General features: G+C 40.3%; 1 long non-coding RNA gene across 1 annotated transcript in view; it reads right to left on the reverse strand.

The window, feature by feature from the left end:
* The window catches only part of LOC309861830, a 159,408-nt gene that overhangs the window by 22,948 nt on the left and 113,174 nt on the right, over positions 1 to 23,286 (reverse strand). Inside the window, exon 3 of the long non-coding RNA XR_014310224.1 lies at positions 10,643 to 10,838. This is a non-coding gene — a long non-coding RNA (uncharacterized lncRNA). The remainder of the gene's footprint in view (positions 1 to 10,642; positions 10,839 to 23,286) is intronic.

Raw genomic sequence — 23,286 nt, forward strand, 5'->3', positions numbered from 1 at the left:
TCAGAAAACTATAAAGTACTCATGAAAGAAATTGAGGAAGACACAAAGAAATGGAAAAATGTTCCATGCTCCTGGATTGGAAGAATAAATATTGTGAAAATGTCTATGCTACCTAAAGCAATCTACACATTTAATGCAATTCCTATCAAAGTACCATCCATCTTTTTCAAAGAAATGGAACAAATAATGCTAAAATTTATATGGAACCAGAAAAGACCTCGAATAGCCAAAGGGATATTGAAAAAGAAAGCCAACGTTGGTGGCATCACAATTCCGGACTTCAAGCTCTATTACAAAGCTGTCATCATCAAGACAGCATGGTACTGGCACAAAAACAGACACATAGATCAATGGAACAGAATAGAGAGCCCAGAAATAGACCCTCAAATCTATGGTCAACTAATCTTCGACAAAGCAGGAAAGAATGTCCAATGGAAAAAAGACAGCCTCTTCAATAAATGGTGCTGGGAAAATTGGACAGCCACATGCAGAAAAATGAAATTGGACCATTTCCTTACACCACACACAAAAATAGACTCAAAATGGATGAAGGACCTCAATGTGCGAAAGGAATCCATCAAAATCCTTGAGGAGAACACAGGCAGCAACCTCTTCAACCTCTGCCACAGCAACATCTTCCTAGGAACAACGCAAAAGGCAAGGGAAGCAAGGGAAAAAATGAACTATTGGGATTTCATCAAGATCAAAAGCTTTTGCACAGCAAAGGAAACAGTTAACAAAATCAAAAGACAACTGACAGAATGGGAGAAGATATTTGCAAACGACATATCAGATAAAGGACTAGTGTCCAAAATCTATAAAGAACTTAGCAAACTCAACACCCAAAGAACAAATAATCCAATCAAGAAATGGGCAGAGGACATGAACAGACATTTCTGCAAAGAAGACATCCAGATGGCCAACAGACACATGAAAAAGTGCTCCATATCACTCGGCATCAGGGAAATACAAATCAAAACCACAATGAGATATCACCTCACACCAGTCAGAATGGCTAAAATCAACAAGTCAGGAAATGACAGATGCTGGCGAGGATGTGGAGAAAGGGGAACCCTCCTACATTGTTGGTGGGAATGCAAGCTGGTGCAGCCACTCTGGAAAACAGCATGGAGGTTCCTCAGAATGTTGAAAATAGAACTGCCCTATGACCCAGCAATTGCACTATTGGGTATTTACCCTAAAGATACAAACGTAGTGATCCAAAGGGGCACATGCACCCGAATGTTTATAGCAGCAATGTCCACAATAGCCAAACTATGGAAAGAACCTAGATGTCCATCAACAGATGAATGGATCACGAAGATGTGGTATATATACACCATGGAATACTATGCAGCCATCAAAAGAAATGAAATCTTGCCATTTGCGACAACATGGATGGAACTAGAGCGTATCATGCTTAGCGAAATAAGTCAAGCAGAGAAAGACAACTATCATATGATCTCCCTGATATGAGGAAGTGGTGATGCAACATGGAGGCTTAAGTGGGTAGGAGAAGAATAAAAGAAACAAGATGGGATTGGGAGGGAGACAAACCATAAGTGACTCTTAATCTCACAAAACAAACTGAGGGTTGCTGGGGGGAGGGGGTTTGGGAGAAGAGGGTGGGATTATGGACATTGGGGAGGGTATGTGCTTTGGTGAGTGCTGTGAAGTGTGTAAACCTGGTGATTCACAGACCTGTACCCCTGGGGATAAAAATATATGTTTATAAAAAATAAAAAATTAAAAAAAAAAAACAAAAAAAAAATTCAAATGCCATAAAGCCAATTCTTAAATAAGGAACATATTTCCTTAACGGCAGATTATCACAGGGGTAGAACAACTACATAATACGTAAAGTATTTTTGTGATATATCCTTTAAGCCAATGGTGAAAGAAATGATATTATTAGCATCAATTTCCCAGTGGAATCTTATTAATATCTAATAGACTATCAGTGTTCTACGCATAATAACTTAGAAAGCTTGTAAAAAATCCAGATTCTCAAGACCTGCCCTCCAGGAATTCTATTCCAGTGGGTCTGGCATGAACTTCAGTACTATGCATTTTTATTAAGCACCTGGGTGTTGCTGATGCAGCTGATGTAACTGGTCCAGGACTCTAAGTTAAGAAACCCTGAGATAACCTCTGCCGCAGCAACATCTTCCTAGGAACAACGCAAAAGGCAAGGGAAGCAAGGGCAAAAATGAACTATTGGGATTTCATCAAGATCAAAAGCTTTTGCACAGCAAAGGAAACAGTTAACAAAATCAAAAGACAACTGACAGAATGGGAGAAGATATTTGCAAACGACATATCAGATAAAGGACTAGTGTCCAGAATCTATAAAGAACTTAGCAAACTCAACACCCAAAGAACAAATAATCCAATCAAGAAATGGGCAGAGGACATGAACAGACATTTCTGCAAAGAAGACATCCAGATGGCCAACAGACACATGAAAAAGTGCTCCATATCACTCGGCATCAGGGAAATACAAATCAAAACCACCTTGAGATATCACCTCACACCAGTCAGAATGGCTAAAATCAACAAGTCAGGAAATGACAGATGCTGGCGAGGATGTGGAGAAAGGGGAACCCTCCTACACTGTTGGTGGGAATGCAAGCTGGTGCAGCCACTCTGGAAAACAGCATGGAGGTTCCTCAGAATGTTGAAAATAGAACTGCCCTATGACCCAGCAATTGCACTATTGGGTATTTACCCTAAAGATACAAACGTAGTGATCCAAAGGGGCACATGCACCCGAATGTTTATAGCAGCAATGTCCACAATAGCCAAACTATGGAAAGAACCTAGATGTCCATCCACAGATGAATGGATCAAGAAGATGTGGTATATATACACAATGGAATACTATGCAGCCATCAAAAGAAATGAAATCTTGCCATTTGCGACAACATGGATGGAACTAGAGCGTATCATGCTTAGCGAAATAAGTCAAGCAGAGAAAGACAACTATCATATGATCTCCCAGATATGAGGAAGTGGTGATGCAACATGGAGGCTTAAGTGGGTAGGAGAAGAATCAATGAAACAAGATGGGATTGGGAGGGAGACAAACCATAAGTGACTCTTAATCTCACAAAACAAACTGAGGGCTGCTGGGGGGAGGGGGTTTGGGAGAAGGGGGTGGGATTATGGACATTGGGGAGGGTATGTGCTTTGGTGAGTGCTGTGAAGTGTGTAAACCTGGTGATTCACAGACCTGTACCACTGGGGATAAAAATATATGTTTATTAAAAAAAAAAAAAAAAAAGAAACCCTGAGATAGGTAACCACTATGCAGTAATGGTCATGAGGCTTGGGATCTGTTTCTTCTGGCTTTGTCATTCCCTTGTTACATGACTTTGAATAATTATTTTGCTGACTCTCAATTGTATCATCTCTCAGTGAAGAAAATGGTGTAGATGATCTAACTTTTTACAGCACATTCGATTCACAAATGTGCTACTCCAGGAAGACCAAAAAAGCATATCTCAAATGTTCCAACTATTCAATTGTTAGTGCCCACCTGAAGTTCTGTGTTGGGAAGGATTCTGAGGTCCTACTTCAGGTAAGTCAGGGGGTAGGGAGAGATGATCATTCAGAGATGTGTGTCATGCATGTGAGAAGGAGACTGGAAACATGTATTCTGAGTGTTTGATAGTCTCAACAAAGCCATACAGATTTCCCTTCCTCCAACAGACCATTCCTTTGTTCATACTACTCCCTTAACCCTACTGAAATTAGCCCTCTATTTCCACTTCAAAGGCTCCATAAATACTTTTTCACTACCCCTTTCAATACCCTAACATTTAAGCTCCCAAAAAAGTAATTGCTTCATCTTGCCTTATAACATGGGTAGTGGTTTATCTGTTTCTCTCTTCCTCAAAAAAAAGTGAGGTTACTGAATTGATGTGGGGCTATGGTGAAATAACAGATCTCAAGTGCCTAGAACCCAGTAGAAGTACAATTATTATTTGTTGCAATCTATTCAGCTCTAAAACTCTAGACTCTGGGGTAGAAGTTATTAAATATTGGTGATGAGTGCAATAGACAAAAGGTGTTCGAAATGAAGCTGGAACTCAGAACCTTGGACAGCTCAAAACGTTTTCACAGCATTCGGCTGCTGCTCTGACACAGCCCACATTATTTTCCAGCTTTACCTCTCTGCAAGGATAATCTAAGGGCTCTCTGTCTTGCAATTATGGGATTTGCCAGTCTCCAGAAAGACTAACATTCTTGTCTATTGAGTATCTTTGATTTACATGATTATCTAACTGGTTCTCTCACTGCAGAGTAACAGTGAACTTAAGAGTCCAGGCTCTGTGTCAGATTACTCCAGATCCAGAGTCCTGGCTCCCCCCACTTAGCAACTGTGTGACATTAGACAAGGTGTGTGGTATCTTAGTGTCTCGGTAACCTCCTTTGTTACATGGGAATAATCAGTACCTGCTTCATAGAACTTTAGTGAGGACAAAAAAATTATAATCTGTGTAGTGTTCAGAAAGGCCTAGCACATAACAAGTCCTTAGTAATGTCAGCTGTTAGCTGCCACCATGACGCCAGAGAACTGGTTCTACCCTAGCCCTGCATAAACTCACATGACCTCAAGAAAGCCCTCCTCAACTGTGAAATGAGAGCTGGACCACAACAGATATTTCTGCAGTGGAATCCACAAAACCTGAAATCTTCTTTCTTGTGTCCCAGTAAGATTTTTCCTCTTTAATTTCTGTCCCTTTGTTCAGTCATCCTTGGATGTGGTCCACAGTCAGACTTGGAGGAGTCTGAGGATCCTGGACAACATAACCTCACCAATCAGTTCAAGACCACTGACTGCCATGTCATGAATTTTGGATGAGAGCCCACCCCCCACCACCACCAAAAAATGGCTAAGATTCTCCACATACCACTGGCCCAAGTTGTCTGAGGCTTTCTTAGGTCCAATTCCAACCTCAACACTAACTGGTGAAGAAGAGACCCTCAGAAAGGGGGAGCAGGCATAAAGCATCAGTATTTCCATGTCATTTGCTCTGTTCTCCACAATCCATCAAGATCCTCCTTGGTCCCTCTAGTCGTCCCTTATAATAACCTAGATTGTTGTTTTGAAGGTTTGGATAGCCTGTATATTTTAGTTTTCTGTTGTGCATTTCTTACTAAGAGTTCCTGAAACAAAGCCCTCAAGCCTCAAGTCCCTGCTTATGAGTTTTCCCTTTAATCCTCAAGCACCTTTACCCAAGAGCTTTTAGAAGTGGTATGAACCCAAACAGCTTCCTGGCCCACTGCAGCTTCTAACATGAGATCATGGCTTTAAATCTCAAAATCACAGTATACCTAGTTATTAATAGCAGGGGATTTCAGTTCAACACAAAGCTCTGGTAGACTGCCAGCAATCCAAGTTTAACATCCTCCAGGGTGTGAAATTAAAAGGAAAAAAAAATTCTAAAAGCCTGAGAGTTTCTGTTCATTTGAACTACAGCTTAACTCCTTCTCTGCCCCTTGCATTAGCTATAAGATCGCTACACTTGCAGTTCAAGATCAATTTTTTTGTGTTCCTAAGGCAAATGACTCTGTCCCACTCATCTTCACAGCCTTCGTGACTAGTACATAATAAGTGCTTAGAGGAGAATGGGTTATTGTTCAGTAATATTTACTTTCTCTTTTTTGCTCTCTTAGGAGTAACAGGTTTCATTGATTTGGGCTTGGCCATGTGTCTTGCTTTAGCCAATAAGATGCTAACAAATGTGATACAGCTAAGGCTAAAAACATGTTCCTCCTCTCTTAGACTTCTGGTGTAACCATGAGGAAATTTCTAAGCTAGCTCACAGGTCTCAGAAGAAGTATAGGAAGTATGGGGAGCAGAATTCAATGGCTCCTACCAAGCACAGCCTATACTAGTCAACCCCCAATAAATAAATAATCATTGTGACTTGAGTATTGTCAGACACCAATTACTTATCTCTTAGAGAGTAACAAGAAAGAAACCAGATCATTCATCACTAGAGAATTATTCCAATATCTCTCTCCCTCAATGGGGGAGGAAAGCCTAAGAGTACCACAGCCACATTGGGAAATTTAGTAGACATGGTATTACTTAACATCAGGTTAAACAAAGGGACAAAATTGTCTAATTTTGTTATATACTCTTTCTTTCACTGACCTTGTCTCTGTCCCACAAATAAGAAAACTACTCTTTTGAGAAGGACAGAACTGCCCTGAAGTCACACTGTGCTGGGGGAAAAACTAATCTCTGCTGTAATAAAACTCTAGAAATTTATAAGAATCAGGAATTACCAATAAGCATATAATTGAAACTGTTTTTACTACCATGATAAAACTGGACCAAAAATTAAAAATTCATTACCTAGTGTAGTTTACAGAAGCTATGTTTCAGCTCCTTGGAAAAGGTTCCCAATCTACTCAGTGGAGCAAACATAAGAATACAAAAATCACCAAACCAGGTCAGATCCCTAGTACCTTTCAGCAGAGTTCTCTGACAGTTGAAAAAACAAAGTTGTCTTGATGAAAAATTAGGTTGCAAATAAAAGACCCCTGGTTACCCTTAATAAATCATGCTGGATCCACCATTCAAAAAAGCTTATGATAGAAATATCTAGTACCAGGCTTTCCTTATGCTGGAAACAACCCTAAAAATAGATATATTGAAGAAGCCACTGAGCCCAGGCATTGGACAATAGATAGTGCAAGAACTGCACCCCTGAGAAACAAGGAACTCATGAGCTGAGCTGCAAAATCACCCCAGTAATATGCCTGGGGACAATTTCCCAACTAAGGCACAGTAAGCTGAAGTCCAAGTAGGGCATGCTGGTCTTGCTTAGCTAAAGTGGCTAAGATCAGTTTGCAGTAGCTGACATAGGGCACCGGAGAGGAGAGAACTATAACAGAGAAGCACTCTAGAAGTTCATGTCGGGATTCCCAAACCCATGGGGTTCCCTCATGTTGGGGATCCCCTGATTAGATCCACAAAGGAAACAGCTTAAAACTTGAGTCCCTCCAAATTAGAAGGGCTTGTGAATTACCCTGGGCTTTTTACGGATACAGCATAACAAAAAATAAAGCCAAGTCTACACAAATATTAAGTGATCATCCAGTAATTATGCCATCTACTCAACAAAAATAAATCATCTTCAGAGGAAGATTACAAAATCCAGAGTCTACAAAATACCACCAATGAGCAGTACACAATAAAATATTACAAGATTGAAACACACACACAAAAAAAACATAGTGAAAAAAAAATCAGTCAGGTGAAACTGACCTAGGTATTTACCCAACAGAAATGAAAACCTACATTCATACAAAAACCCTGTATACAAATGCTTAAAACTGTATAATCACCAAAAACTGAAATGTCCCTCAACAGATGAATGGAAACACAAGTTTTGCACATCCATCCAATGGTGCTATAGGACCGACTTAACAACGGAAAGAAATAAACTCTCGGATACTTATAGTATCAAAGATAACTCTCAAAGGCATTATGCTGAGAGAAAGAAACCAGTCTCCAAAATTTTCATACTGAATGATTCCATTTATATTACAGTTGGGAAAAGGCACAACTACAGCTGTAGAGAACAGAACAATAGTTACCAAAGCTTGGGGTGGGGGACGATTTGACTACATATGGGCAGTACAAGGGAATTTTCTGGATGATGGGACCTTTCCTTGTCTGATTGTGGGGGTGGTTACAAGAATCTACATATGTGTTGAAAGTCATTGACTTGTACACCAGAAAGGTCCATTTGACTAAATATTAATTTTTAAAGAAAGCTGAAAGTCTGCAAGGAAAAGGGTTATAAAAGGAATAATATTAACATGTTTAATAAATTTAATAACAGAAAATTATTATATAATTTAACTAATCAAAAAATGGGTAAAATATATAAATAGACAATTCACAGAACAGAAAACATAAATTACCCTTAAATACATATACATAAAGATATTCTCAACCCCACTTTTACACTCATTGGTTGGCAAAGGCAAAAGAGTCTGAGAATGTATCATGTTGCTGAGGATTTGAAGTCAACAGACTCTAATGCATTGCTGATGAAAGGTAAACTGGTATAACCTCCATGGAGGAAAACTGTCACGAGCTATCAAAATGTTTTAAAAATGCATGACATTTCACCCAGCAACTCAACTTCCAGACATTTATCCTACAGATATATTTGCAGTGTCAAATAACCTATGAACCCAAATTATTTATTGAAACCTTGTTTTTATCAGCAAAATGTGGGGAAAACCCAAATGTCCCTCAGTACCAGATTTGTTAAGTGCAGTATGATATACACATACTATGGAGTGCAATGTAGCCATCAAGCGAAAGAGAAGTTGTCAAGTTCTAAAATAAAATATTATTAAGTGAGTAAGAACAAAACAAGGTACAAAAGAATCTCTTCATGTCAAGGACACATATGCATTGCCCCTTTTTTTTTTTTTAATCCACAAAGTTTGACATTTCACAAAGGCTTATTTTTCCTGTTTTTAAATTAACCTGTGGAATGTTAATCATGCTTTCTGTTGGAGATAATATATACCTACTTTCAGGGTCTAATATACAAGAGATTCTGTGTAAGATCTTAGATTCTGCCCCCAAATCTATCTTTGGCATGAGCTAATACCTAAAATCCTTAGAATCATAATAATAGCAATAAGAATAATAATAATGGCTGAAATTTTTGAGCACTTATTATGTGCTTAGGATATATGCTAGGTGCTTTGCTATACTCTTTACATCAGTCACTTCAATTTCAGTCTCAGTTACAATTCTTTGAAGTTGTACAGCACTGTACGTGGGTTACAAATTGGAAGGAAGAAAAATACACACACACACACACATACACACACACACACACACACACACACAGAGAGAGACACAGATTTAAAGAAGTCAACTTGCATAAGATAATTTCATTCGTGATCTCTAGATCCGGATATGGGCAGCCTGACTCCAAAGCCCATGTTCTCCCCATCATCCAATACCACCTATAAATGCAGAATCTTTGCACAGGAGAAAGTCCTCAGGTCTTCTAGTTAAATTTTTCAATCACTATAGGACCCACTTGACAGCATGCTTGACAAGAAGCTACCTAGACTCTTCTGAGTGACAAGGAGCTCACAATCTCCTGAGACATCCTATTCCATCACAAGACAACACGGATTCTTTAAAATTTTTTTTTTTTTAAATCTCTTCTTTCCATGGAGCTCAAACCATCTGCTTCCCTTACACTCTCTTTTTCTCCTCTCTGGAGTGACACACAATGGGCATCTAATCCCTCTATCACAGGACTGTCCTTCCAGTCTCTGGTGTCAGCTCTCTTGGGCTCTCACCTCTCCCTCCTCTTCCTGCTCAGTCCTTAACGCTTCTTGTGCAAAGACTCTAAGATTCCTCAACATCCAAAAGGGCTTCATTCCATTATCTCCTTGGTTTTTTACGTTGCAAATCAACTCTATTAGGTGTAATTTACATACAAAGAAGAACGCAGACTTCAAATATTACAATTTAATGGGTTTTGACAAAAGGCACCTATGAAACCCATGCTTCTATTAAAATATAGACTATCTCCAGGCACCTGGGTGGCTCAGTTGGTTAAGCACCTGCCTTTGGCTCAGGTCTTGATCCCAGGGTTCTGAGATTGAGTCCCAGGTTGGGCTTCCTGCTCATGGGGGAGTCGGCTTCCTCTCCCTCTTTCCCCCTCCCCCTGCTCATGCTCTCTTTCTCTCACACATGCTCTCTCTCTCTCTCTCTCAAATTGATAAATAAATTCATTTATCAAATTGGTAAATAAAATCATATATATGTGTATATATATATACACACACACTGCCTCTATCACCTCAAAAACTTCTCTAGTGTCCTTTGGCAGGGACTTCCCCACTCATTCCCACCCAAGAGAACTTCTGGCCTGATTCCTATAACCACAGATTAATATTACCTCTAATCACACAATAAGTACTCTTTTGCATCTGACTTCTTTAACTCAGCATAATATTTTTGGAATTTATTGTGCTGTAAATTACAGCAATGCATTCCGTTTTTATTGCTGAGTAGTGTTTCACTGCAGAAACAGACCATAATTTTTGTATCCATTCTCCTATTGATGGCCATTTGGTTATTTCCAGTTTAGGGCTCTTTTGAATAAGTTCCTACAACATTCTTATGCAAGGGGCGCCTGGGTGGCTCAGTGGGTTAAAGCCTCTGTTTTCAGCTCAGGTCATGATCCCAGGGTCCTGGGATCGAGCCCCGCATTGGGCTCTCTGCTCAGCGGGGAGCCTGCTTCCTCCTCTCTTTCTGCCTGCCTCTCTGCCTGCTTGTGATCTCTGTCAAATAAATAAATAAAATCTTTTTTAAAAAAAAATTCTTATGCAAGTTTTTTGTTTGGATGTACATTCCTATTTCTCTTGGGGAAATACCCAGGAGTGAAGTAACTGGGTTCATAGGGTAGGTATATATTTAATTTTCAGGGAAATGCAATTAAAACCACAGAGAGATACCACTTCACAGTCAGTAAAGTAGGTATAATTAGAAAGACTGATGACCCCGAGTGTTGGCAAGAATGGGAAACAATGCTCCTTTCCCAGCGAGACTCTTTAAAGTGAGTAAGCAACTCACTGTGTTGGTGATTAGCTTCAGGTACAGTTATCTCCTCTGTTCTGGGTCTTCAGCATCTATTCATTAATCCAGCTGGACTTGGTCCTGGCTCCTACTGACCTGGCCATCAGCTGACATCCCGGAGATACTGTTGCATGTACTATGGTTAAGATTATTCCGTTGAACCTCTTCTGTACAAATAATTTTTCTGGTCCAGCTGCTGAACACAGTTTCACAACTTTAATAACTTATAAAAAACCACACTTATCCCCACCATAAAGGGGAAATCACTATTTACCATCAAAGTAGTCAAAGAAAGCACATAAGAAAAAACAAAATTAAAATGTTTATTAAATATCTATAAAACAATGTCTATAAAACAAAACAAAAAACTGCAAATGAGGAAAAGAGGAAGGCAAGTGATTGAGAATAAAGGTACATTAACTATGCTTTAGTCTATAAAACTCTCCTACACCTGATCTCCTATAGTACCTCAGCCACTTTTATTCCTTCTATTTCATAAATGAAGAGGTCGAGTTCAAAGAGGGTTAAGTGCTCAAGATCACACAACTAATTAGATCAAATCATGACCAAAAACCAAGTTCATGTCTACATATTGTGTGATTTTTCTGCTACACTGGCACATCTCGCCCTGATTACTCTAAATATCCCATGAGTAACCCGAATCCATTTGACCAATTTGCTATAAACTTACCGAGGATGCCTTTTGGCCCCCACTTTATGACCCTCGGTTAGAGTTAAAATATGCCTTTCAAAACACTTTGAGAGGCATTTTCTTCATCCTTTTGTATGAGTTCTGATAGCAGCCGGCCACAGAGTCTAAGAACACTGACAGAAGAGTCAAGAGACTTGTATTCTGATCCTGCCTCAGGCAATGACAAGCCTGAGAACTTTATGCAGAGATAAAATGGTGGTGGAAGAGAATGTGGGCTTTGAAGCAAAAAAAAAAAAAGACATGACTAACTGTGGCCCTGGTAACATTACTTCCCCTCTCTGAGTCCTGCTTCCCCCACCTGTAAAGATTAAATGAGGTAATATGTGTACAGGGTCTCAAATTGTCATGCTCAAAGAATACCCTCTACACCATAATTATCCTCATCGTCATCATGACTTGTTACTGTCTCAAAGTTCAATGAAATGAGCTTTAATCTCATGACCAGCTCTTTCTGACACTCTTTGAGCCCCTTTATGACCACATCTTTCTATATATAACAAAAGATGGGTTGTTTAGAAATTCCTTTGAAATAATCAGATGATTCCAAACAATTAGATGGTTACCATCTCACTCTCTGGAATGTTCATGTAGAAATGTCTTCTTGACTCAGCCATGCATTCATCCATTATTGCCAACCTAGTATGGGCCAGACACCTTGTTTGGCAGGGAATGAGCATCCAATGAACATGACAATTATCCTGCATATAGAAGTATGCATATTTTTCCCTGAAGGGAGCACTAAGGAATCAGTGCAAATCCTTTCTAAGAGTAGTATTGTTCTTTTAGTGTCTGTGAATCTTTATCCACTTCTGACAATAACCACCCAGCTAGAAGGACTCACCAGAGAATGTCCTTATTGTCCCACAGATTGCATATTTGGTGGGGAAAAAAAAATGTGAATGAGGCATTAATTCGACAATGCTGCATATTTGTTCAGATTAGAAGGTGCTCCCAGTATGACCCATATACACAGAACTAATGAGATGGAGTTAGAATCAAAGGCCAATACCAGTTTTAAACACAAAACAATCCAGAATTCAGAAGCACCTTATTTCTTTTCCAGGAAACTGCAGGTGGGTTCTGCACAGAGATGGCATCCTGAACAACTGTGTGCAAATTGATTACTCTTTAAATGAAAGTCTACCTCAAATATACCTAAGGTAGCTACTGTTTAAAAGAAAACTATAGCAAATGCGTTTGGAATGCTAGAAATTGTCTTGGAAAGTAAATAATGAGTCCTGAAATACATTTTATGAATCTAGACTGTCATGTACCAAGGTTGCTTAATAAAACAAGTTAGATGTGCATTTTCTATGAAAATTCCATTTAAACCTTCCATTCACGTGGATTATTTGTCATTGTGGTCTGCAGCTACCAATGAAGTCCAAAAATAAATTCCTACTTCATTTCATTAAACAGGCACATTATGAATATGAGGCAATAAACGGTGATTTTCATAACATTTAGCTCTTTCACACAATGAATTATCAGGAACTGAGACTACGACAGGTTTAAGTCAATGAACAACTCTTGTCCTAATTATGAAGGATTTACAAGAAGGAAGGGGCATGACTAGGGCCTGGTAACGGGGCTGGGAAGAAAGGCCAGCTTACAGAACAGGAAATCTATTTGACTCTCAAGCTGCAAACTGTAATTTATTAAAAATGTAATTACCCACAAGACTCTTATTTGCAGAACCCATCGAAGGAATATTAACATTTGGAACTATGTTAAGGTCTCAAGCCATCACAGGGCAACGGAACCTTTGTTATCTGGTTTAGTGTTTGTGGAGGTTTTCTTCACCCCCAAAAGGCATGAAAAAACAGGAGGGAATTGCTTTATAACAACAGTTCCTCAGGTCAAGGGGGGAAAAAAAGGGTGAAGAGTCTTGGGATCCTTCCTTTGACCCTTCATAGCCCCTCTCCACATGACCCCAAGTCTAAGGGCTGGCTTCATGGGTGGGTGTGCAGTGTTCACAGAGCACTGAGCTAGGAAGGACCCTGTGCAGCCTTTAATGTTCTGCTATCACCATGTTTAAATTCTAGTAACTTTTTAACAAGGGACCCCACATATTCATTTTCCACTTGGCCTCACAAATTATGAAGCCAATCCTGCCAAGCCTCCTACCTACACACACACACACACACACACACACACACACACACCACAGACAACTTCTCCAGGACCTTATCATATCCACTTGTTCTAACCCTCCCTGAGCCAAGATGGCAGAACACTGCTTTGGAGCTGGAGCTCAGAGTGGGCTGCTGGGTTCAATTCCTCTTTCTCCTTATGAGCTCTGTGATCCTGATATCCTCATCTGCATAATGGACATAGCATCCATCTCCTCACTGGATTGATACAAGAACTAAATGAATTAAAAAAAAAGAAGAAGAAGAACTAAATGAGATAACACATGTAAAGGAGAGTGAGTGTGCACTTCTTACAGATGAATGTTCTTTCTGTGGTAACTATTATATTAGGAATGGGAAGAGAAGAAGGAGAGAGACTACTGCCTCGTCTGTGAAATGCTGCCTGCCCTCCCAGGCTAAGTTCCCTGACCTCTACACTATTTAATGAGCCATGTTGGGTCTGGCATTACCATCCCACCAAAATACTGCATTTTCCTAAACTTCCATGAACCACATTCAAATTCTGCTCTATCACTTCTAGGTTTGCTTAGATCAACTTATTATTTAAGTGAAATCATTTTACTTGGCAAATAACTTTATATCACTATAACAAGCGAAGACCAGTATCCCACATCAAAAAGGGAAGGTGGGGCACCGGGGTGGCTCAGTGGGTTAAGCCTCTGCCTTTGGTTCAGGTCATGATCCTGGAGTCCTGGGATCGAGTCCCGCATTGGGCTCTCTGCTCAACAGGGGGCCTGCTTCTCTCTCTCTCTCTCTGTCTGCCTCTCTGCCTACTTGTGATCTCTCTCTGTCAAATAAATAAATAAAATCTTTTTTTTAAAAAAGGGAAGGTAATACACAACACTAAGCATTTGTATATGGTTATTCATATACCACCTAAAATCCTCTTAGACACTACCAGTAGCATCCATACTGACCTTGTGTTCTCTTCCATTGGGCTCTGGGCTTTCTAAGTATAACAACCAAGGTCTCACTACTATTTTACCACCTAAAGAACAGTGCACTGTGAACAGCAAGTTCTCCAGAACTGTTGGCTGAATAAATGCTTATTAACAAACCGATAAGAGTGATAACCACTTGCAAAGATATTTATACTTCAACTGGGGGCTTTAGAAGGCCCTAAAACTTTCTAGGAGCAATGGATTTCTCCTGAGAAGCATTTCTCAAAGTGTGGTCTGAGCCCTCAACTCTATGGTCAACTAATCTTTGACAAAGCAGGAAAAAACATCTAATGGAAAAAAGACGGTCTCTTCAACAAATGGTGTTGGGAAAATTGGACAGATACATGCAGAATGAAATTGGACCATTTTCTTACACCATACATCCATACATAAAGATAAACTGAAAGTGAATGAAAGAGCTAAATGTGAGACAGGAATCCATCAAAATCCTAGAGGAGAAGCAACCTCTCCAACCTCAACCACACAACACATCTCCAAAGGCAAGGGAAACAAAAGCCAAAATGAACTGGGACTTCATCAAGATCAAAAGCTTTTCACAGCAAAGGAAACAGTCAACAAAACCAAAAGACAACTGACAGAATGAGGGAAGATATTTGCAAATGTCTTATCAGATAAAGGGCTAGTATCCAAGGTCTATAAAGAACTTATCGAATTAAAACTCAAAAACCAAATAATCAAGTCAAGAAATGGACAAAAGAACATAAACAGACACTTCTCCAAAAAAGACATCCAAATGGCCAACAGACACATGAAGAAGATGCTCGACATCACTTGGCATCAGCAAAATACGAATCAAAACCACAATGAGATACCATCTCATGCTAGTCTGGAGGGCTAAAGTTAACAACTCAGGAAACAAGAGGTGTTGGTGAGAATGTGGAGAAAGGGGAACACTCTTACGTTTTTGGTGGGATTTTAAGCTGGTACAGCAACTCTGGGAAACAGTATGTAGGTTTCTCAAGAAGTTAAAAATAGAGCTATCCTATGACCCAGCAATTACACTACTAGGTATTTACGCAAAGGATACAAAGATAGTGATTTGAAGGGGCACTTGCACCCCAAATTTTATAGCAGCAATGTCCACAATAGCCAAGCCATGGGAAGGCCTAGATATCCACAGACAGATGAATGGATAAAGAAGACGTAGTTATATATATTTATAAACAATGGAATGTTACTCAGCCATCAAAAAGGATAAAATCTTACCATTTACATCAACATGGAAGGAGGTGATTGAGGAGGAAGGGGAGGAGGAGGGGGAGAAGAAGAAAAAGGGGAGGAGGAGGGGAAGAGGAGAAAGAGGAGGAGACGGAGGAGGAGAAGGAGAAGAAAGAGATGAAGAAGGAGGAGGAAGAGAGGGAGGGGGAGGGGAGAAGTAGAGAGAAGAAAATGGAAAAAGAGAAAAGGAAAACCACGGGCTGATGTTAGGAAACATTAAAGTCTCATGAACACTAGGGAAGTACAGACCAGATGCAGACATTGCTGAGTAGGCACATTATTAATCATGAGTCAAAAGAAAAACAAAATGTGCCTGCTGGCAACATCCCTTGTGGAAATATTTAGCGCAGCCTGGTTCCTGCTCAAGTGCCGAGGTGGGAATTTACAGTTCAATGCCCAGTGGAAACATTTACCTTAGCAAAAGCTGAACACAATGCACATATCTTGTCCCCCACAATTACCAATCTTGATGGTGGCAAGAAAGATTTTTAAATAAATAAACATACAACACTGCCTGTTCTTGAGTCTTCCAATTTAATTTAACCAAAGGGAAAGAAGACATCTTCATCTAAACCGGTAGGTCAGTGATGAGCAGTTGTTATGGAAAAGTCATTTCGGAAAGAGTCAACTGGAGGACAAAGTCCTAGAATGAGTCCCTTTAGTGTTTCCTGTTGCTGTGAACTTTGTTTGGCTACTTTGTTTGGAATCTTGGATGAAAAACCACATTACGGGTTATGTTTCCGGGGCTGCCACTAGGCTGGACATTTCAATAGTATCAAAAGGCTTTATAAACAAACGGTTGCGAGTACACACATCTGCCCTCCGCTCTATGAGGCTTTTATGTGGCTTTTATGTGGCTCAAACTGCTTCTGTCTGTAGGTGGCAATCATGGGTTTGGCCATTTTTTCTCCTTGTTAGTATTTTTGTTCACTTAGTTCTTTAACTAGTGGTTATGTTGCTGCCATGTTTTTGCCTTTTGAAATTTTCCCATTTGTCAATTTGTTTCCAAAGTAACTATTTGTGGTAAGAAACATTTATAGTTGCTTTTCATAAATGGAGTTATTTAGGAGGTATATTATCTGAGACTTTTGCATTTCCTTTTCTCCTCAGAGAATACCATCCTCTGTGGATATAAAATTCTTGGATTCACAGCTGAGCTCTCTTGGATACTCTGAGGGTCTTATCTATGTCCTTCTGAGGTTATTTAATGTGAAAAAAACTGAAGCTAACTTGAGATATATCCTTTTAAAATTACCTCTTTTCTTTTTGCTTTCTCTAATTTTCTGTTTGGGAGCTTGTCCCTGAAATCCTTACTGGGATTCTTCTTGACATAGATTCTATAAAAGGTTTGCCGGGAAAACCTGGGAAATGCTCACTTTCTATCCAAGTGGGGGGTTTTTTTGTTTTGTTTTTTTGTTTTTTTACTTTTGGAAAGTTGTCCTTAATTGTTCCTTTGATCATTGCAGATCATCTGCTTGCTTGGTGTCTTTCTTTCAACATTCCTATCATTTGTGGGTTACACTTGTCACTTTTGTCTTCTATATCTCTACCTACCTTTCATCTTTAACACCTTTCCCTGCATTCTGGAGAACTTTGAAAAATCTATCTCCGGGTGATGCCTGGGTGGCTCAGTTGATTAAGCAACTGCTCATGATCCCGGGGTCCTGGGACGGAGCTCTGTGACGGACTTCCTGCTTAGCAGGGAGTCTGCTTCTCCCACGGCCCCGCCCTTCTGCTCATGCGTGTGTGCCCTCTCTCTCTCTCGTACTCTCTCTCAAATAAATAAATCTTAATAAAATAAAAAAATAAAACAAAACAAAACGAAATAAAATGAAATGAAATGTATTTCCTGTTCCTGTGACATTTTCCACGGTATAGACTCCATTTTCCCTGCTTCCAATCAGCAATCCCAGTCGTGACTTTCATTTTGTTTTACTTTCTTTCATCCCAGACATTTTAAGAAATTATACCCTCTCTTTGTTTGATTCAGGATGAATTATCTCCTAAATCTTGCTTCTGTTCCTTGGAAGTTTTATTTCACGAGAACTTTCCTCTGCCCCACTGACACTTGACTCTCCTTCCCTGGGGCTACAGAACTTCTCTCCCAGAAGTTCTTCATTCGGGGAAAGCTCCATGGGTATTTGTACAGTCTTGATCTTTCTCGGGTTCTGGCTGGGACAAGCAGAGTTTTGGGTGGTTTGTTGTTTTTTTTGTTTTGTTTTGTTTTGTTTTGTTTCTAGTATATATACATTCTTACTTTCTTAAACCCTGTACTCACAGAGAACATGGTATGATGAAGAAGTAAAGCTTGAGGAGAGGCAGAATATACTACCCCAAAATATACCACCTTGGCATAAAGATTATCTTGGACTAAATGTTCTTCAAAAAGCAAGGAGGAAATTCTAATCTTTTTGTTTTTCTTCCTGAAAACAAGAGATTAAAAAGTCCCATGTGAAAGATACCCTCACTTTACCAGGGAAAAAGAAACATTTTTTTTTCAATGGGGAATCATAGCAGAGAAAATTCTGTATCAACAGACCTTGTTAAAAGAGTTCGTACCTTCCTTTAGCCTCCCCACATAGTTTACTTTTCCCCAATTGCCTCTCTCTGCTCAAACCAGTACAAACACATTTAGGTTTTGCAATTTTGCTGGGTCTTCATTTCCTTAAGAGGACTCCTTTGTCACATAAAAACGTGTATTAAGTACATTTGCATGCTTTTCTCCTGTTAATCTGTCTTATGTCAATTTAATTCTCAGGTCCAGCCAAAAATCCCTAAGAAAGTAAGAGAGTACATGTAAAATGTTGCTGTCCCTCCAAGCGAAAGCTTCCACACTTGAATGCCCACATGGTCAGGCAGGGAGTTGAAAAGAAGGAAGCAGTGGAACATAGTCTTGATCAAAGGGGCCACTGCTTAGCTCTAGTCAGAAATATAGATGTTTCAGCAGTAAATCCAGATGCTTACACAATAACGACTAATTTGGAAATTTCTAAAAACATGGAACAAGCCATGCAATGCAGATATGGGGACTAAAGTCAGCCTGGGGGCTGCCTGCAAACATCCTCAGGGCCAACAAGCCCTGCAAAACTAGATTTTTCTTATGCAGACCCATAGAGGCTCTCCCCTTACTTACTGAAGTCCTCCTATCCCCCAGCTCCCGGCTCCACCTGGGGGCCAATGTTATTAGTCCTATTTTGCATCTTTCCTTCTATAAACCATCTCTCTGCCATTTTTTAAATTCTCTTATATTTTCCACTCTGGGTATTGTAGTAACAGGTACTCAATGCAAAATTTACTCATGCAATATTTTATATTTTTTATATCAAGCCTTGAAAATTACCTCCTTGAGGATTTTGTTTTCCTGGCCAGGTCTAGAATTGGCTTTTCAATCAATATTTATTAAAGCGAGAAGTAGTCTGCTATTTTGGAGAAGAACAAATTCCCAGTTATCCGTGTTCCATATATCAAGGATGTAGTAGATTTCCACATCCTCTTTCCATCAGATGGGCCTGTGAGTCCCAATTCCTCATCTACAGCCAAGGGGCACCCGCCCCCACCCCAAAAAACCTAGGACAGTTAGCGCTTTCTGCGACTATCAACTGTCTCTGGCGCCACCTGCTGGCCGTTCGGTGCATCCACCAGGCACTGAACACAAGGATGAAGTTCCCAAAGTAAACCAGAAGCCATTTGCTTTGAGGCTCAGAAACACCCCTTTCTGAGCAACGTTCAAAGGCTCAGCTGGATACAACAGGAAGTTTTTCCCAAGAAAACCTTTTGGCTTATTCTTCCTCTGCTTTCCAGGGCCAAACTTGTGTTTTGTTGTGGTTGTTGTTTTAATAAATGCAGCCACTGTTGTATTTGGCAGAAAGACCACAACCATGACACAGCCTTCCCCATCTAGTGAGTTTCCTATGCGGCCGGCCCTGCATGACCTCCAGAAATGGAAGGTGCTGGTACCAGAAGGGCAGAAGCCTGAGTCCACTTCCTCACAGACCACCCCTCAGCCACATGGCCTTGGAAAAGGCACTCCTGCCTGCCCTGCCTTTGGTGAGTGCTAGCTGGGGACCTGAACTCCTTTCCAGCTCTGAAATAATCCTATAAAGCTGTGAGTACAGGCACACCTCCTCGTATGGCACTTCACAGATATCCCACTGTCTGCAAGTTGAAGATGTGTCACTAACCCTTGCCTGGTGCAAGTCTATTGGTACCATTTCTCCCACTGCATTTGCTCACTTTCTGTCTCTCCGCCCTATTGGGGTAATTCTCACAATAGTTTAAGTTTTTTTTATTATGGTTCTATTCATGATGGTGCTCTGTGATCCGTGACTACACCTCACTGAAAACAATTTTTTTATTTTAATTTTTTAATTACAAAAATATGTACCTCTAGACATATATTATGGCATACTTAATTGACTACAGTATAGGGTAAACATATGCCCTAGGAAACCAAAAAATTCATTCGACTCATTTGTTAGGGCATTCACTCTTCTGCAGTGATCCAGAGCCGCACCTTGGTATCTCCAAGGGGCGTGTGTATGAGGATCAGGCCTCCTGGGCACCATCCAAACTCATGCTGTCCCGTTTGACGCTACTAGCCGCGTGTGACTACTGAGAATGGAAATGTAGCTAATCCAGTCTGAGATGAGCTGTAAATATAGAACGTATACTGAATTTCGGAAGACAGTATGAAAAAAGAATATAAAAATATCACATTCATATTTTTATGTTGACTACAAGTTGTTATGATAATATTTTGATTATACTGGGTTAAATAAAATGTTATTAAAATCCATTCCACGGATTTCTTCCTAATTTTTATTGTGGCACTAGATAATTTTAAGTTGCATACATGATTCATGTTGTATTTCCACTGAATAGCACAGCTCTAAACAGTTGAATGTTTAAAGGACACCATTATCTCACATATCAGCAGCAGGAAGAGTAATTCAATATTCAGGATCTTTTTTATATATGTATTTTCTCCTTTTCTGTATGATTCTCTATGCTAAATAAAAACACCTGGGTCTTCTGCTCAGCGGATGGTCACTTTCGTCTGTCAGCACCTGTGAATCCTGAAGAGAGTCTCCTGGGAGCTACAGCCAGCCTGCCTGGGAAATCTCATGAAATCTTCTCTAGAAGGCATCTCAAAAAGGTGTTCTGGTTCAGAGATATAAATAGAGGGGGTCAGCAGCAAGTCAAGAAGAACTATAAATAACCAATACCCTTATGAAAATGTTCTCTCATGCTGATAATCAAAGAAATAGAAATAAAACACAAGATCTCATTTTTAATCCAACAGCATACAGACTGTTTTAAAATTACAGTCAGAGTGAGCAAGGATATATGGAAATCAGTATATTTATTCCCTGCCTGGGAGAGCTGAAGTTTACACAGCCTTTCTAGAGGGTAAGTTAGCAATATGGAAAAACAGCCTCCGAACCACGCATGCCCTCGGGGCCAGCAAGGTCCCTCTCTAAGGATTTCATCTAAGGCAATCATCATCGCTGTGTTCACTAACTTTTCTGCAGGGACATTCATTATTTTGAGAATTATAACAAAAATAACATCAAACCAAGGAATTTTTTTAAACTAAGTCCTATGGAAAAAATAAAATGCTGCCATTAAAAATTGTGACGACGGAATATTTAATGATCCACTCTTCCTCCCCTTCCTCCATCCACACTCTTCAATTCAATATGTGTGATCTTTTCACAGAGAAGCTGACCATGTCACTCTCTTGTTTAAAACCTTCACTGTCGTGGCACCTGAGTGGCCCCAGTCGGTTAAGCAACCGACTCTTGATTTCAGCTCAGATCGTGATCTTGGGGTCATGAGACAGAGCCCCGTGAAGAGCTCTATACTCAGCAGGGAATCTGCTTGAGATTCTCCCTCTCTCCCCTCTCTGCCCCTCTCCCAGCTATAAATAAATAAATAGATAGATAGATAAATAAATAAAATCTGAAGGGGATAAAATAAACCCTTCACTTGTCTTCACTGGGTAATAGGATGAAGCCCTTAATCCATATATGGGCCCTGAGATCTGAGCCTGCCTTCCTCTTCAGCTTCATCTCCTGCCATGCGCATACCCTTTGCTCACCTCCTACTGTCCACAGGGAGCCTCTTTCAGCCCCAGAGGCCTGCAAAGCTCTTGCCGGCTCTGGGTCTTTGTTCATATCACTCTGATAGGATATTGCCTGCGCCCCATCTTTTTGTGGAAAAGGCCTCCTCAGTCTAGAGGGCTCGTGTTAAGTGCCACTTCCCCAGAAAACCATTCCCTAAACCTTCAGTCTAAATTAGGTCTCCTGGTTTCCCAATATCTTCTCTTTTCGTCCCTGTGGCTTACCAGTCTCTGACTCTGCACTGATTACTATGATTATTTGTGGAATGCCCGTCTCCCCACCTCCCTGCAGGACTTGGCTCCTACCTGGCCTCCAGGAACTGTCCCATAAATGCATGCCGAACAAATGAATGATAGTGTAATTCATAAAAGTCAGGTTAGACTAAAAGAAGTCAGACACAGAAAGACAAATACTGCATGATCTCACTTACATGTGGAATCTAAAAAAAAAAAAAAAAGCCAAACTCAGAGAAAACAGATTGACAGAGGCAATCTTAGGACTTAGCTAGTCCTAAGATAAATCAGTCCTAGGGATGGAAGGTACAGCATGGTGACTAGAGCCAATAACCTCGCACTGTGTATTTGAGAGTTGCTAAGAGAAGTAGATCTTAAAAGGCCTCATCACAAGGGTAAAGTAATTGTATGTATGTGAAGGGACAGAGGTTCACCAGATGTATCGTGGTGACCGTTTCACAGTAAATACAAATATCAAATCATTGTGTGCTATACCTGAAACTGTGTCATGTTGTGTTATATCTCAGTCTTTAAAAGGCAGTCCACCAAATGGTATGTATCATGGGCTTTCAATACCAACATGCATACGCATATAATTCTAACATCATAAAAAAGACCAGAGGAAAATCCAAGCTGTTAATGGCAATGTCTCTACATCATGATGTTACTTTCCTTCTTTCATTCTGATTTTCTAAAAATCAGAAAGTTAGAACATATCTAACTTTCAAAATCAGGAGAACATTTATTTCAAAAATACTAATAACATTAAGAACTCTGGGTTTGAGTCCACTCCTAACAGAAGTGTGATCTCGGGAAACCTCAGGTCTTCACAGCCTCTTTGCTAGAAATGCAGCCGAGACCACCCACCCTGACTATCTTCGGATGAAGTAATGGGATCACGTTGTTAAGTTTTGCACAGACTGCAGTAATTCCTCTGGGTGCCTTGGGGTGTGAGATGGACCCACCGTGTAGGGTGATGGGCATTTGTCCAGAGGTTGTGTAATCTGCAAATACCACATAGAGATGACAGTTGGAAACTGAAGCTGTGCCTTTTGAGTGGCACTTGGGCGGCTGTCTCCGCCCTGCGAGGTGAGGCGTGGGCTTTGGGAATGCAGGAGGAGAGCCACTATGGGGAGAGAAGTGGGAAGAATGTCGCAGGACAGGGACATCGTCTCTCCGTTTCCCCAAGACCAAATGCAGGGGAAACAGGTGGCCTCCCAGCACCAGCTCCCAGCAGGGGT

Source organism: Mustela nivalis, assembly GCF_964662115.1.
Source record: "Mustela nivalis genome assembly, chromosome: 3".
NCBI lineage: Eukaryota > Metazoa > Chordata > Mammalia > Carnivora > Mustelidae > Mustela > Mustela nivalis.